Genomic DNA, 17,379 nt, shown 5'->3' on the forward strand with positions numbered 1-17,379 from the left:
TAAGAAGGGTAGACGGGCGTGGTGGTGCACACCTGTAATCTCAGTGACTGCTGAGGCAGGAGGATCACGAGTTCAAAGCCAGCCTCAGCAAAAGCGAGGTGTTAAGCAACTCAGCGAGGCCCTGACTCTAAATAAAATACAAAAAAGGGCTGGGGATGTGGCTCAGTGGTTCAGTGCCCCTGAGTTCAATCCCTGGTACCCACCCTCTCACTCCCCAACCCCTGCCATAAAAAGAAGGGCCATGTTCCTTTGTGATCGGGGATTTGCCAAAATGGAGATTATCATCTCCAATAAGTGTGACTCATATACATCTTCAGTCAAAGAGGAGTCATTTCAGAGGCAGGTCAGGGGCCTCTGTGATAAGGGGATGTGTGAGACCTATAGAAGCTGCAGAGCAAGATGGGCTGCATAGAAGATTCCCGAGGCAAGGACAAGCTGCACATCAATATGACATTGAATCTAGAAAGGGTCTTAAAGACCACAGAGTCCCCGAGTTCTCATACACTGTTTAAAGATGTTTCTCTAAATAAACATCAGCACCTGAAACCCACAAAACAAGTGAGGGTTGGGAACAAGAGCCACACTAGGATTTTCTTTGTCCCAGCCCAGTCTTACCCCTTCAGTGGCAGACAATCAAGAATTGACTATACATTTATAGAATCCAAAAATACTTCCAAGAGGTCCCTGAAGAAAACCACTAATGCAGAGCAATACCATCATTTTAATGCTGAGAAAAGGGATGTTCGGAGGAGGGGAATTGCATATTAAAAATAGAAAACAAACATACAAAAATCATTAATTGCTTTTAAAGGAAACCACTAAGGAGGATTTTTGAAATGTACCCATAAATTTAATGCTAATGCTTTTCACAAATTTAACATTTGAAATTAGAGCTTATAGTGTATTTAGTTTTTGATTTTGTAAGCTTGGATTCACTTAAATCCATTTTATGGTCATGTATGATTTGCAGAAATTACAGGAAACTCAGCATTTCAGTACAGATCACAATATAAATATATTTCTAGGTTATATTCATATCAATAAAGTTTATTAGATCAATTAAATATCCTTAGAAAATACTTCCTTTATAATGTATAATTTTTGAACACAAGTAGGAATCATAATAAATAGTCATTTGATAGCACAAAGTTGGTCATTTTAGAACTTCTGAAATCTCATAAAGATCTGTTTAGTAATGTTTGCCATGTATATTCAACAACTATTTAAATGTCTTTACCTAAAGTTTCTTTTCAACACAAATTCAAATTTACTCTTATAAAAATTATTCTTGGAATGTTTTCTTGGAAGAAATGCCTGTTGTTTCCAGGAGCTTCCTACTTGACACCCTATATTTCTCATCTACAGAACGTGTGTATGGATTAAAAACTTTTAGATAAGTCTTCTTGATATATAATACCACCTTAACCATGTCTTAAAAGATAAAGTGGGGAAAAAAAGTAAATGGGGTTTCACAGTAAACAGAATAGGTCTTAAATTCTGCTCCTGCCTCTGCTAGCAATGTGACCTTGACCCTCTGTTTACCTGTGTTAAAATCAGAACAATTATACTGACCTGAGTTTCTTATTAAACTATTCCCTCTTCATTCTAAACCCACCTTTTTATTCACCACTTTATGATATTAGGACCAGGACGCTGCAAACCACAGTTAGGCTTTGCCTCCTTTGCCAACAGGGGACACTGAGGGACTTACAGGACTGGAGGAGGGAGAAGGGGCTGGCCTGCTCCTTCCTGTTTGCATCTGGCTTCTGTCAGTATCACCAGGGCAATGAATTTTCCTTCTTGCCTTGAGAAGTTGGATATCAGTTCCCAGGATTTTCCCCTTGACCTCCCTGACCCGGTGTCTCACACAGAGACACCAGTCTGTTAGCTAGAGACCCCTCCCCACAGGTCTGAGTTCACTGAAAGGCTTCCTCCTTGCAGTTTCCAAAGTCCCAGCACCAGTGAAGCCAACCCCCTGCTCAGGGTCTGGATTCCAGCCCTGCTGAGCCTCAGAGCTGCTGAGACAACTGCACCAACTTCCAGGTTGGAACCCACCTCCTGCCTTGTTGCCCCTGCCCTGTCAGGGCTAGCTGTTTCTCACTGACCCTGCCTCAGTATTATTGTCTTTTTAGTTCTCCATTGCGAAGTCCTTATATTAAATTCTCTCAGAAAAACAAAAAAAGTCAATCTGATTTCTTGATTGGATCCTGAGTGATACTAGAGAATCCCAAGAAATAGATTCTCAGGAAAAGATTTTGAGTTTAGGCTTGATCATTCCTTTAGTTTTGAACATATCCTGCCTCCTAGTGCCACCATGATCAGTCAGGGACCACCTGTGGTTGATTAAATGAGATAGAGCTATCCACAGTATCTGTGGGGGTTGGCTTCCAGAAACCCCTGGATACCAAAATCTTCAGAGACTCAAATCCCTTAGGTAAAATGGCATAGTATCTGCGTATGACCTAGGTACACCCACATACTTTAAATCCTCTCTAGATTACTTATAATATCCAATGTATTATAAATTTTAGGTAAACACAGAAGTGTTTTGTTTTATTTTGTTTTGTTTTTTAGGAAATGATAAGGAAAAAAGTCTGACTTGTCAAATACAGATGCAATTTTTCAAAAAATTGGTCCTTAACTGGTTGAATGCACAGCTGAACCGAGGAGTCCAAGGGCCAACTCTACCTACCGAAGCCAAGTGCCTCCAGGATCAAGAGGTTGCTGTGTTTAACCACTCTCGCTGGAAGAACTGTGGGATGCCATGGTCTTTGTGAGTAAACTGGAGTGCCCACAGGACAAGAGTGACCAGCTCAGAACCTGGTATGCTTTTCTTTAGATATGGTTTGTCCACAGAAGGTTCATGTGCTGGAAATCTGGTCTCCGGAGTGGGGGCGTTGAAAGGTGGTGAAAGCTTCAGGAGGTGGGGCCTAATGAAAGGTGATTAGGTCACTGGGAGCACCGCTCTCAGAAGGGGTTGATGCCCATCTCATCTATTGGTCTCGGAGGACAGGATCAGTTACTGCAAGTTGCAGTTGTTAGTTCTGCCTTCTTAGCTCATTCTCTTGCTTCCTCTCCTGCCCTGCTATTTCTCTCTTTTTCCTTTCTTCTTCTTCCTTTCTCTCTCCCTCCCCCAATGTGATGCCATCTGTAATCTACCATGTTGTGACATAGTCAGAAGTCACTCACCAAAGACTGACTGGTTGGAGCCCCCCATCTTGTACTTTGTGACTCCAAAATTGTAAGCTAAATAAACCTCTTTTCTTTATAAAAATACCCAGTCTCAGGCATATGTCATAGCAACACAAAATGACCTAAGACATAATCAGAGAATTAGAGAACTTCTAAGACAACTAATTAGTCCAAAAGAATCACTGCATTCTTATAGCTGCTCTTCAGGATGTATCACTACAATGTACGCTGAATTCACAGCTTTGCCAAGTCCCTAATGTGAGAACTGGGGCATTGGTTAGGAAGGAGAAAGGTTTGGCATAAAGATGTCTGGTAAAATCAAACAAAACAGAAAATCTCATACTTCCTCACCCAAATGTCCACATTCTAATTACTCCAGTTGTTGCCCATTATTCTACAGTCATAGGGTGAGAACTACTTTCTGAGCTATAATTTAGGATTCTTCTTTTGCTCTTTCATTTCTCTTTGTTTAACAGATCCATAACATTAAAATCTTTTTGTTAAAACAAATAAACAAGAATAACAATAAAACTAATCTGGTTTGTTTTCCCTACTGACCCTAATGAACACTTCACCTGATGGGATTTTTCTGAAGCTGAGATAAAGTGGACATGGCTCACTGCCCAGGGTATCACACAGAGACCCACGTGGGGGTGCGTCCCCTACTAAACACTTCTCTACTGAAAATTACCCTTCTTCTAACTGGGTAGGTCATAACTTCTCTCTGAACTTCTTTATAAATGATATTTTCTCCAAAATTTGGGGTATGTATTGGGGGGAGTAATGAAAGAGAACACTAAACTAATAAAAAATTTAATTCTTGGACTGCCATTCATAGGGTTTCAAAAATTCTGACACGATCATTAAGAATGCCTTTTTCTCACTATTGATAAATCAAAGAAACACAGACTGGAAGACACAATATCTATTTTTCACTTTGGGGCATTAGTAGGACCCTCTCCTAAATGAGGCCTAAGATGCCTGGCATCACCACAGGCTCCTGCCTGTGGGAACTGATGGGATCGACCACCTGTGCTGACCCCTCCTAAAATATGGTAAAATTGACAGCCATTTCTAAGTGATAGGGTGATTACTGCACCGGGGTAGAAAACCCAGAAGTCTTACAGACCCCATGCTGAGAGCCCCTTTTTATGCATTTGTGAGCTTCCAGGGTGCAGAACTTGTTATGTTATCTACATAGGCCACTTTGAGCAGGCTGGAGGCAGAGAAGATGACAGCCTTTTCTCTTTCTGCTTGATATTATGTGTGAGAGGACCTAAAGAAAGAGCAAGCCAGGGGGCTGGGGTTGTGGCTTAGTGGTAGAGTGCTCGCCTGGTATGCATGAGGCTCCAGGTTCAATCCTCAGCCCCACATAAAAATAATAAATTAAAAAGAAGAAAGACCAAGCCTTGTTTCCTGCTTTGTAAGTTCAAGCTAGGACAGAAAGGTGTTCAAACAACCTAATATTTATACATACATATATCCTCTAATATGTACACACACACACACAAAGAACCTTTTCCACAAGGTAAACATTTTTTTTTTGGCAGTACTGAAGATGGAATTCAGAGACACTTTATCTCTGAGCTGCATCCCCATTTATTTTTTATTTTTTATTCTGAGATAAGGTCTGGCTAAGTGGCTGAGGCTGGCCTCAAACTTGAGAGCCTCCTGCCTTAGCCTCTGGAACTGCTGGATTGCAAGCATGCACTACCATGTCCATGCCCATTCACAAAGTAAACTTTTGGAAAAAAAGAGAAAAAGAAAAGAAAGAAAGAAAAGTTACACTATATTTTGAAGTACCTAGCATGTGTAGGAAAGTCTATTTAAAAACTTGCAATTATTACCCTGAAAATCCTGACTTAAGGACATTCATTTTTAATGAAGTAGAAGAGATATATCTGTATTTTTCATTCTGTATTTACAGAATGAAAAATATCTGTATTTGGTTTAGAAATTTGAAGTTATGTCAGAGCAATCAAGACAAAGTAATTTACTGAACTAGTTAGATTTTCCACAAAGAAGATAGTTTAAAGAGCTGCCTATATTTAGCAGAAAATTTTTATGTTTGTATCCGTTAAATCAAGATGGCAGTACTAAAGAATATAGATATATATCTGATATTGTATAATATATGAATTTATCACTAGTTCTGTGATACTATTAACACAAGTTATGTGATATATTATTTAGTTATTACTTTAATATGGAAAAAGCCAATCTTCTGGAATAGTGACTTCAAGGTCACATTCATCCAGATACATTTAAGGCTTTCCTCAAAATATCTTAGTGACATTTCAAATTTTAATAATGTTGAAGTTTAAATATTTTTAATTTAAATAAAAATTTCAAAAAACTTTAATTAAAAGATGGCAGAGTAGAGGAAAGCTGCATTCCAAGATAAATTCCAAGATAAACATAATTCATCACATCAATAGACTTAAAGACCAGAATCATATGATTATCTCAAAGGATGCAGAAAAAGCATTTGATAAAATATAGCACCCCTCCATGTTCAAAGCACTAGAAAAACCAGGGATAGTAGGAACATACCTGAACTCTGTAAAAGCTACCTATTCTAAGCCCAAGGCCAACATCATTCTAAATGGAGAACAATTGAAAGCATTTCCTCTAAAAACTGGCACAAGACAATGATGCCCTCTTTCACCACTTTTATTAAAAATTGTCCTTGAAACTCTAGCCAGAACAATTAAACAGAGGCAAGAAAATAAAGGGATATAAATAGGAAAAGAAGGAAATAGGAAATATACCCATTTGCTGATGAGATGATTCTATATTTAGAAGACTCAAAAATTATACCAGAATACTTCTAGAACTCATAAATGAATTCAGCAAAGTAGCAGGATATAAAATTAACACTCAAAAATCAAACATGTTCCTGTACATCAGTGATGAATCCAATGAAAGAAAAATTAGGAAAACTACCCCATTCACAATAGACTCAAAAAATAAAAATAAGAACTTGGGAATCAATCTAACAAAATAGGTGAAAAACCTCTACAATGAATACTACAGAACATTAAAGAAATTGAAGAAGACCTTAGAAGATGGAAAGATCTCCTATGCTCTTAGATAGGCAGAATTAACATTGTCCAAATGGCCATACTACCACAAGCTCTACACAGATTTAATTCAATTCCTATTAAAATCCCAGTGACATTCTTCATAGAAATAGAAAAAACAGTCATGAAATTCATTTGGAAGAATAAGAGAGCCAGAATGCCCAAAGCAATCCTTAGCAAAAAAAGTGAAGCAGGAGGCATCACAATACCAGATCTTAAATTATACTACAGAAACATAGTAAAAAACAGCATGTTACTGGCACCAAAACAGACATGTAGACCAAGGGTACAGAATAGAAGTCACAGAGACAAAACCACATAAATACAGTTATCTCATAGTAGACAAAGGGTCCAAAAACATACATCAGAGAACAGATAGACTCTTCAAGAAATGGGTCTTGGAAAACTGGAAATCCATATGCAGTAAAATGAAATTAAGCCCCTATCTCTCATCTTGCACAAAACTCAACTCAGTGTAGGCCCAAATTTTCATCATGTCACCTTAGAAAGTAACTTCCTTAACAAGACTCCTGAAGTGTAAGAAGTAAAGTCAAGAATCAATAAATGGAATGGAATCAAACTAAAACTTCTTTGAGCAAAGGAAACAATCAAGAACATGAAGAAAGAGTCTACAGAATGTGAAAAAATCTTTGCCACCTGCACCTCAGATAGGGCATTAATCTCAAAAAACTTAACACCAAGAAAACAAATAACCCAATCAATAAATGGGCTAAGGAAATAAACAGACACTTCATAAAAGAAGCAATATGATCAGTCAACAAATGTATGAAAAAATGTTAAACATCTCTAGTAATTAGAGAAATGAAAATTAAAACTACATTGAGCTTTCATCTTACTCCAGTCAGAATGGCAACTGTTAAAAATACAAGCAAAAATAAATGTTGGCAAGGATGTGGGGAAAAGGTACGCTTATACATTGCTGGTGGGACTGCAAATTGGTCCAAATTCCACTATGGAAAGTAGTATGGAGATTCCTCAGAACACTTCAAATGAAACCACCATTTGACTCAGCTATCCCACTCCTCAGTTTATACCCAAAGGACTTAAAATCTACATACTACATTGATGCAGCCACATCAATTTTTATAGCAGCTCAATTCACAATACCTAAATTATGTAACCAACCTAAGTGTCCTTCAACAAATGAATGGATAAAGAAAATATGATATATATACACAGCAGAATATTACTCAGCCTTAAAGAAGAATGAAATTATAGCATTTGCAGGCGAATGAATGGAACTGGAGAATATTATACTAAGTAAAATAAGCCAATCTCCCAAAACCAAAGGCCAAATATTGTATCTGATATGTGGATGCTAATTCACAACAAGGGGGCATGGGAGTTCTGGAAGAATAGAAATACTTTGGGTTAGACAAAGGGGAATGAAGGGAAGGGAGAAGGATTGGGAGTAAGAAAGATGGTAAATGAATGAGACATTACTATCCTATGTGCATATATGATTACATGACTAATGTAATTCTACATCATGTACAACCAGAAAAATAAGAAGTTATACTCAATATATTTATAATATGTCAAAATATACTCTATTACCATTATAAATATTTAGAACAAATAAAAATAAATAAATAAAATCCTAAATAGCAAAAAAAAAAAAAAGAAAGAAAAGAAAAAGAAAAAAAGAAAAGAAAAGAAAAGAAAAAGAAAAAGAAAAAAAGAAAGAAAATGCTACCTAAGTTTAGCTAATCCAGAGGTTGCACTGTGCACTGGTACTTGAAAAGCTTACTCTATGTCTCAACTGGCCACAGAGAGCTGAGGTGGGAACCATCTTGGGCAAAGCAGATTTCAAGCAAAAATCTGTCAGGAGAGACAAAGAAAGACATCACATCCTACCAAAGAGGACAATATAATAAGAAGATAAAACAATGGTAAACATTTCTGACCCAAAAGTCAGTACACCCAACTACATGGCGAAAAACTTCCATGATATTACATTCCACATAGACCCCCTAACATAATAATACTGGGTGCTTGCAATGCACTCTTATCAACAGTAGACAGGTCATTAAAACATAAAATCAATACAGATATTTCCAACCTAAAGAACACTATAAGTGAAATAGACCTAATGAATAGCTACAGAATATTCCACCCTAAAACAGCTGTATTTACCTTCTCAGTTGTACATGAAACTTTTTTCAAAATAGATCATACTCTAGACCAAAAGCAAATCTTAATTAAAAAAAAGTATAATCCCATGTATTCTATCAGATCATAATGAAATGAAGCTTAGAAATCAACAGTAAGAAAAAACATGTAAGTCACATAAACACATGGAGATTGAAAAATACTCTCTTAAATAAAGAATGAATCAAACAATAAATGAAAATAGAAATCAAGAAATTCTTGAGGAATCCAAGACTAGAGGGAGGTTGTGTTCCTTGTCTCTCTGTAACTCGGGATTCAAGAAGAGGAAAATCTGTTTCTCTGTGAGGCAGTCTCTGTTGCTCATTGATCACCTGCTGTTTACCCCATTTGTCCACCTAGATCACCCGCCATCTGCTAGCATATCGCCTACTTTTTGAGTGAAGATTGTTTACTCACTGCTGCCTATCATCTGCCATTTGCCCGTTTGCCTGCTTCTTGCCTGCCCATCACTTGCCTTTCACCTACCCATCACCCACTGCCTGAGGTCCACCTGCCAATTGTCCACCATTAGCCTGCAGTCCGCCCACAGACTGCCAGCAGATTGCCTGCTCCCCACTGTTACCTGGAAGTTCATTGTCACAATACCCACATGTTTGGTTACACATGGTGGCCGCCATTTTGGAACAAAAGCCAGGACCTGCAGGACCCCCCCCACCTGACCAACCGCACCCTGCCTTGGGACCACTGGCCTGCCCACACCCCCACACAGACTTGGAGCCTGCCCCCACACTACAGCTCCCCATTTGCCAACATGCTTGGAAGGCAGTGCAGCCATCTTGGATTATCCTAGAAGCAGGAGCCACCATCTTAGGTGGGGCAAATCCCATCCTGAGATACCTCTTGGAGACTGGAAGCTCATTTTCAGGTACCTGTCATGCATCAGGCTACTGAAGACGGGGAGGTTTGAATAGTACATGACTGTTATAGTGCAGATTTATTGTCTTCTTTTTGAAATTTTAAAGTTTTTATTTCTTTATTTTTCTCACTCTATTTTCCTTTTGTTTGCCTATTTCCTCAGAATCTCTTTCTCCCTTTTCTCATGCTAACAACAACTTCTCTTGATTCTGCTTTCACTCTTCCTACAATCTAGTACTCCTATATACTCTTTTCTTATCCCACTAACAGTTACATCCTACACCCCTCCCCATCCTCTTTGTCCACCATTAGAAACTGTGGACCTCATTGTAATTCTATTTGTACTGTAGATAATAATTGAACTCATCCTCTCTGTTTATTATGACAATACTGTTAATATCTTCATAGGGGCTATTTGACTTAGAGTTACATATTGTCGTTACTGGGTGCTGCTAATTTTGATCCCCCCCTTTAAAGGAGAGGTTTTAGAAACCTGCAGAGTCACTATAAGCCTACAGGGGAGATAATGCAATACCCCTGACCTGCACTGCTAGAGGGGAAGATAAGTGAACAACATGAAAAAACAAGGGAAGAAAGTGTTTCAAAAAAACCAAGATTCTATAATAGAATCCAATGGCAATATGGTAGAAGAAATATCAGAAAAGGAGTGCAGAATATACATAATTAAAATGATCCACAAAACAAAGGATGAGATAAGAGAGCAGATGCAGCAATGAATGATCACTTCAATAAACAGTTAAAAGAGCAACTGCAAGAAGCAAAAGATCATTTCAATAAATAGATAGATATTTTGAAAAAAAAATCCTTGAAATGAAGGAAACAATAACCCGAATATAAAACTCAATAGAAAGCATCACCAACAGACTTGATATCTTGGAAGACAGAACCTCACATAATGAAGACACAATATTTCATCTGAAAATAAAGTTGACCAAACAGAGAAGATGGTAAGAAATCATGAAATGAAACATCTAAGAATTATGGGATATCATGAAATAACCAAATTTAAGAATTATTGGGATTGAGGAAGGCACAGAGATACAAACCAAAGGAATGAACAACCTATTCAATGAAATAATATCAGAAAATTTCCCAAATCTGAAGAATGAAATGGAAAATCAAATACACCCAGAGACTTACAGAATACAAAATGTACAAAATTACAACAGATTCACATCAAGGCACATTATAATGAAAATGCCTAACATTCAAAATAAAGATAGAATTTTAAAGGTTGCAAGAGAAAGTATCAGATTACATATAGGGGGAAAACAATATGGATATCAGCAGATTTCTCAGCCCAGATCATAAAAGCTAGAAGGACCTGGAACAACATATTTCGAGCTCTAAGAGAATATGGTTGCCAACAAGACTCTTATACCCAGAAAAATAACCTTCAGATTTGAGGATTAAATAAAATCCTTCCATGATAAACAAAAGTTAAAAGAATTTACAAATAGAAAACCTGCAATACAGAACATCCTCAGCAAAATATTCCATAAGGAGGAAGTAAAAAACAACAATGTAAGTCAGCAAAGGGAGGAACTACCCTAAAGGTAAAGCCAATCAAAAGAGAAACCAAGTCAAGTTAAAAACTGAAAATTAGTCAAAATTACCAGGAATACAAATCATATCTCAATAATAACCCTGAACGTTAATGGCCTAAACTCAATAATCAAAAGACATAGACTGGCAGATTGGATTAAAAAGAAAGATCCAACAATATGCTGCCTTCAAGAGATTCATCTCATAGAAAAATACATACACAGACTAAAGGTGAGAGGATGGGAAAAAACATACCATGCACATGAACTCAGTAAAAAAGCAGGGTTTGGGCTGGGGATATAGCTCAGTTGGTAGAGTGCTTTCCTCGAAAGCACAAGGCCCCTGGTTCAATCCCCAACACCACCAAAAAAAAAAAAAAAAAGCAGGGGTTTCCATCCTTGTATCAGATAAAGTGGACTTCAAGCCAAAGTTAATCAGGAGGGATAAAGAAGGACATTTCGTACTGCTTAAGGGAACCATCAATCAGCAAGACATAAAAATTGTAAATATTTATGCCCCAAACAATGGTGCATCCATGTATGCCAAACAAATCCTTCTCAATTCCAGGAACCAAATTGACTATAACACAGTAATTCTGGGTGACTTTAACATACCACTGTCACCACTAGATAGATCTTCCAAATAAAAACTGAACAAAGAAGCCATAGAACTCAATCACACAATCAATAACTTAGACCTAACAGACATAATATTCCATCCATCAATGAGAAAATACACTTTCTTCTCAGTAGCCCATGGATCCTTCTCTAAAATAGACCATATATTATGCCACAAAGCAGCCCTCAGTAAATACAAAAAAATAAAATTAGAGATACTACCTTGTATTCTGTCAGATAATATCATAATGGAATGAAATTAGAAATCAATGGTAAAATAAAAAACAGAAAATACTCCAACACCTGGAGACTAAATAATATACTATGGAATGAAGCATGGATAACAGAAGACATCAGAGAGGAGATAAAAATTCTTAGAGGTAAATGGGAATGATGATACAACATATCAAAATCTCTAGGACACTATGAAAGCAGTGCTAAAAGGAAAAGTCATTGCATGGAGCACATTTAAGAAAACAATAAAAAGTCAACAACTAAATGACCTAATATTACATCTCAAGGCCCTAGAAAAAGAACAAAACAACACCAATAGTAGTAGAAGACAGGAAACAATTAAAATCAGAGCTGAAATCAATGAAATTGAAACAAGAAAAAAAATTCAAAAAATTGACAAAAACAAAAAGTTGGTTCTTTGAAAAAATAAACAAAATTGACAAACCCTTAGCCACACTAATGAAGAGAAGGAGAAAGAATCCTCAATTCATGATGAAAAAGGGAATATCATGACAAACACCAGTGAAATACATAACATAATTAGAAGCTATTTTGAAAATCTATACTCCAACAAAATAGAAAATCTCAAAGTCATCGTCAAATTTTTAGAGACATATGATCCTCCCAAACTGAATCAGGAGGACATACACAATTTAAACAGATCAATTTCAAGCACTGAAATAGAAGAAGCCATCAAAAACCTTCCAACCAAGAAAAGCCCAGGACCAGAGGGATTCTCAGCTGAGTTTTATAAGACCTTCAAAGAAGAACTAATACCAATACTCCTCAAAGTATTCCATGAAATAGAGAAGGAGGGAACCCTTCCAAACTAATTTTATGAAGCTACTATCACCCTGATACTAATAGCAGAAAAGATGCTTCAAGGAAAGAAAACTTTAAACCAATATCTCTGATGAACATAGATGCAAATATTCTTAACAAAATTCTGGCAAATCACATACAAAAATATATTTAAAAGATAGTGCACCATGATCAAGTTGGGTTCATTCTGGGGATTCAAGGTTGGTTCAACATCTGGAAATCAAAAAATGTAGTTCATTACATCAATAGACTTAAGGTTAAGAATCATATGATTATTTCAATAGAGGCAGGAAAAGCATTTGACAAAATACAACAGCCCTTCATGCAGGGATAGTAGGAATATACCTCAACATTGTAAAGGTAATCTATGCTAATCCCATGGCTGACACCATTCTTAATGGAGAAAAATTGAAAGCATTCTCTTTAAAATCTGGAACAAGACAGGGATGCCCTTTTTTACCACTTCTATTCAACATTGTTCTTGAAACATTAGCTAGAGCAATTAGATCAAAGAAATTAAAGGGATACTAATAGGAAAAGAACACAAACCATCACTCAAATTATTTGCTGATGACATGATTTCATATTTAGAGGACCCAAAATACTCCACCAGAAAAGTTCTAGAACTAATAAATGAATTCAGCAAAATAGCAGGATATAAAATCAACACTCATAAATCTAACATGTTTCTATTCATAAGGAATCCTTTGAAAGAGAAATTAGGAAAACTACTCCATTCGCAATAACTGAAAAAAATAAAATACTTGGGAGTCAATCTAACAAAAGAGGTGAAAGACCTCTACAATGGAAACTACAGAACACTAAAAAAAGAAATTAAATAAAAACTTCAAAGACGGAAAGATCTCCCATGTTCTTGTATAGGCATAATTAATATTGTCAAAATTACCATACTTCCAAAGGTGCTATACAGATTTAACACAATTTCAATTAAAATCCCTCTTAGAAATAGACATTCCTCATAGAAATAGAGAATCATGAAATTCATCTGGAAGCATAAAAGACCCATAGTAGCCAAAGCAATTCTTAGCAGGAAGAGTGAAGCAGGAGTTATCACTATACCAGACCTTCAAGAATACTACAGAGCAATAGTAACAAAAATGGCATGGTCACATAAAGGCAAGTGATCATCTCCATGACCAAAAGAACCCGTGTGACACCCTCGCCCAGCCGGGGGAGGAGGTCAGCATCCTGTGCTCAGCAGACTCCAGGCTCAGGGGTGGGACACATCTCTGCACCTTGCAGAAAACGAAGGGACAGGGAATCCGCGTTCACGGGACAATGGACACTTCTAAAGGCTGGCATTTAACTCTTTAAAATGAAATTAAAAATTAAGCACAACCTAGTGAGGAATACACCAGAAGTGATACAGTGTAACCGTGGTTGCCCAGTGGGTATAATTTAAAAACTCAAGATTTTAAGAGCATTCCAAAATTATGATACAGAAGAGTAATCCTAAAACAACTTGACCTAAATAGAATTCATGGTTTCATTCCCAAGTTCCAACCTGTTCTAGTTCCCTACACCCGATTACCTCCCGTAACAAGCCCTAGTGGACACCAAACAGCTTCTCTTTTCTTCTTAGCCGTGTGTGTGTGTGTATTGCTGCATGTCATTTTTAAGTTGGGTGCATCACACTGTATTGTACTTTTATATCTTTCGTGAAGAGACTCAGTACTACCAGTAAAATTTACTTTCCCAAAATGTGTGGCCTTTGGTCTGCATTAAACAATGTCAACCATGTTCATGCAAAAAAATGGCTGGGAATGTTTGCTTTCTTTACCCAACTCAGTGAGCTTCACTTTCAGATCATCTTTGTGCAAATAAATTTGAGTCAACTCTGTGACGAAGTAGTTACTACAATAAATGTAATGAATGAGTCTACTAAGCACAGTTTTAATACTTTATTTTCCTAAAATGCCTATGTATTTGCTATAGAGAAATTCAATTGCTTTTTCTCATTTGTTTTATTTTGTGGATTTCTACCTGGTTTTTGAAGGTCTACGCTTCTGCTTCTGCTGCTTCTTCTTAGAGGTGCATCCTGCATCCTGCGTCCTAGAGGTGTGTGCTAGAGGTGCGTGCTAGAGGTGCGTGCTATCAGAGGTGCTTCTTAGTGGTGTGTCTCGTGTACTCCGTCCTTCATTCTGCGATCTAGAGGTGTGTGCTCCGAGGTGAAGAGAATGTCTTATATACACTAAAGCAGCCAATCAGCTTAGGATTAAGTAGCACGATTGGAGCACACACCACGGTACCAATCGAGAAAGAATGAGGAACATGTGTTGACCACTAACGCAGAAGAGACATCAACCAATCAGGCAAAAGGTCATGAGAGATCACGCCATGTTAACACTAATTATGAGCCACCTCTTGGCCCAACGCCAGCCGCCTTAGAGCTGCTTAAACATGTCTCTGCAGATCGCACCATGTTAACACTAATTATGCGCCACCTCTTGGCCCAATGCCAGTTACTGTCTTAGAGCTGCTTAAACATGTCTCTGCAAACCCCTATCTCTCACCATGTACAAAACTCAACTCAAAATGGGTTAAGGATCTAGGAATTAGACCTAAAACCCTTCATCAAATAGAAGAAAAAGTAGACCTGAATCTTTTTTTTTTTTTCTGATAAAAATCAATTCCCTTAAATCATTTTATACAGATCCAGGGATGTGGCTCAGTGGTAGCGTACTTGCCTAACATATCTGAAGTCCTGCAATTGATACCCAGCACTGAAAAAAAAAATCCATATAAATAAAACATTCAGTTCAGAGACAGTTGAAAAGATAAGCTGGAAATAATGGCATGGAATTCATATACTAGAATAGTACTTGTAAACCCAACTCCAAACTTTTAAAATTTTTCTTTTGTAATATTGGGGATTGAATGTAGGGACACTCTATGGTTGATCTATATCCCCTGTCCTTTCCATTTTACTTTGAGACAGGGTCTTGCTATGTTGCTGGCTTTGAACTTTGCCATCCTCTTGCCTCAGTCTCCTGAACCACTAGCAATTCAGGAGTGTACCACCAATCTGGGCTCTAAATATTTTTAATTCTAGAAAAGTCTGAAATGCAGGAAAAGCAAGACTACTGTTAAATGTTTAACCCAATAGAAAATACATCATAAGTTTATGTGTCAAAAATTTCAGTCATTTAGCATTTTAACATCACACACTTTTTAAAAATTTTTCAGAAGTATTTTTAAATTGACAGATAAAATTGCACTTGTGTACAAAATTATATATGTATACTTATATATATACACACACATGCATTGTGAAATAGTTAAGTCTATCTAACTAACATATGCATTATCTCATATAGTTATCATTTTTTGAAGAGAACACTGATCTCCTCTCAACAATTTTCAAGAAGGTAACTATAGCTGGGTGTGGTAACACATGCTTATAATCCCAGCAACTCAAACCTGAGCCAGGAGGATGGCAGATTCAAGGCCAGATTTCATAATTTAGGGAGACCTTAATCAATTTAGCAAGGCCCTGTCTCAAAACAAAAAATAGAAAGAACTGAGGATATGGCTCAAAGATAAAAAGACCTGAATCTTCATCATGTTGGCTTAGGAACAGACTTTCTTAACAAGACTCCCAGAGTGCAAGAAATGGGATGGATTCAAACTAAAAAGCTTTTTCTTAGCAAAGGAAACAATAATGTGAAGAAAGAGCCTACAGAGTGGGCAAAAACCTTTTCCACATGCACTTCAGACAGAACACTAATCTCTAAAATGTATAAAGAACTTACAAAACTTTACACCAAAAATACCAAGAACCCAATCAATAAATGGGCCAAGGAACTGGACAGACACTTCACAGAAGAAGATATACAGGCAATCAACAAATAGATGAAAAAGTTCTCATCATCTCTATTATTTAGAGAAATGCAAATCAAAACCACCCTAAGATTTCATCTAACTCCAATCAGAATAACTATTATCAAGAATACAAGCAATAGTAAGGTTGGATTGGATGTGGGGAAAAGGCACACTCGTACATTGCTGGTGGAATTGCACATTGGTGCAGCCACTCTGGAAAGCAGTATGGAGATTCCTCAGAAAACTTGGAATGTACTCACCATTTGATCCAGTTATTCCACTAGTTGGTTCACACCCACAGGACTTAAAATCAGCATACTGTAGTGATACAGCCACATCAATGTTTATAGCAGCTCAATTCACAATAGCTAAACTATGGAACCAACCTAGGTGCCCTTCAATTGATGAATGGATAAAGAAACTGTGGTATATATACACAATGGAATACTACTCAGCCATAAAGAGAATTAAAATTATGGCATTTGTTGGTAAATGAATGGAGTTGGATAATATCATGCTAAGTGAGATAAGCCAATCCCCAAAACCCAAAGACTAATTGTTCTCTCTGATTAGTGGATGATGGTACATAATTGGGGTGGGGGTGGCAGGAGGGTAAGAGAAGAATGAAGGCACTTCAGATTGTGTAGAGGGAAATGGGGCAGGAGGGGGTGGAGGAAGGAAAGATAGTGGACTGAGACAGACATTATTATCCTATGTGCATATATGATTACACAAATGTGTGAATCTACATTGTGTACAACCATAGAAACAAAACGTTGTACTCCATTTATGTACAGTGAATCAAAATGCAGTCCGTAAGAACTTTAAAAAATAATTTTAAAAAATCAAGACATTCTTATAAATGAAAAAGAACAGAGATGCAACATATCAAAATAGCTGTGACAATATGAAAGTGTTCTAAGAGGAAAATTATAACACTGAGTGCCTACATTTAAAAAATTAGAGAGATCCCA

The 17,379-nt window shown here is 37.1% G+C and overlaps 2 protein-coding genes across 2 annotated transcripts in view; both read right to left on the reverse strand.

Annotated features, from left to right (window-relative positions):
- Arl14epl (ADP ribosylation factor like GTPase 14 effector protein like) overlaps window positions 1-14,655 on the reverse strand; it is a 35,394-nt gene extending 20,739 nt beyond the window's left edge. Inside the window, exon 1 of the mRNA XM_047555725.1 lies at window positions 14,567-14,655. The gene's annotated coding sequence lies outside the window, so the exon portion shown is untranslated. The remainder of the gene's footprint in view (window positions 1-14,566) is intronic.
- Lvrn (laeverin) overlaps window positions 1-17,379 on the reverse strand; it is a 110,105-nt gene that overhangs the window by 12,580 nt on the left and 80,146 nt on the right. The window lies entirely within an intron of this gene.

The sequence above is a fragment of the Sciurus carolinensis genome, chromosome 6 (assembly GCF_902686445.1).
Source record: "Sciurus carolinensis chromosome 6, mSciCar1.2, whole genome shotgun sequence".
NCBI classification, from domain to species: Eukaryota; Metazoa; Chordata; class Mammalia; order Rodentia; family Sciuridae; genus Sciurus; species Sciurus carolinensis.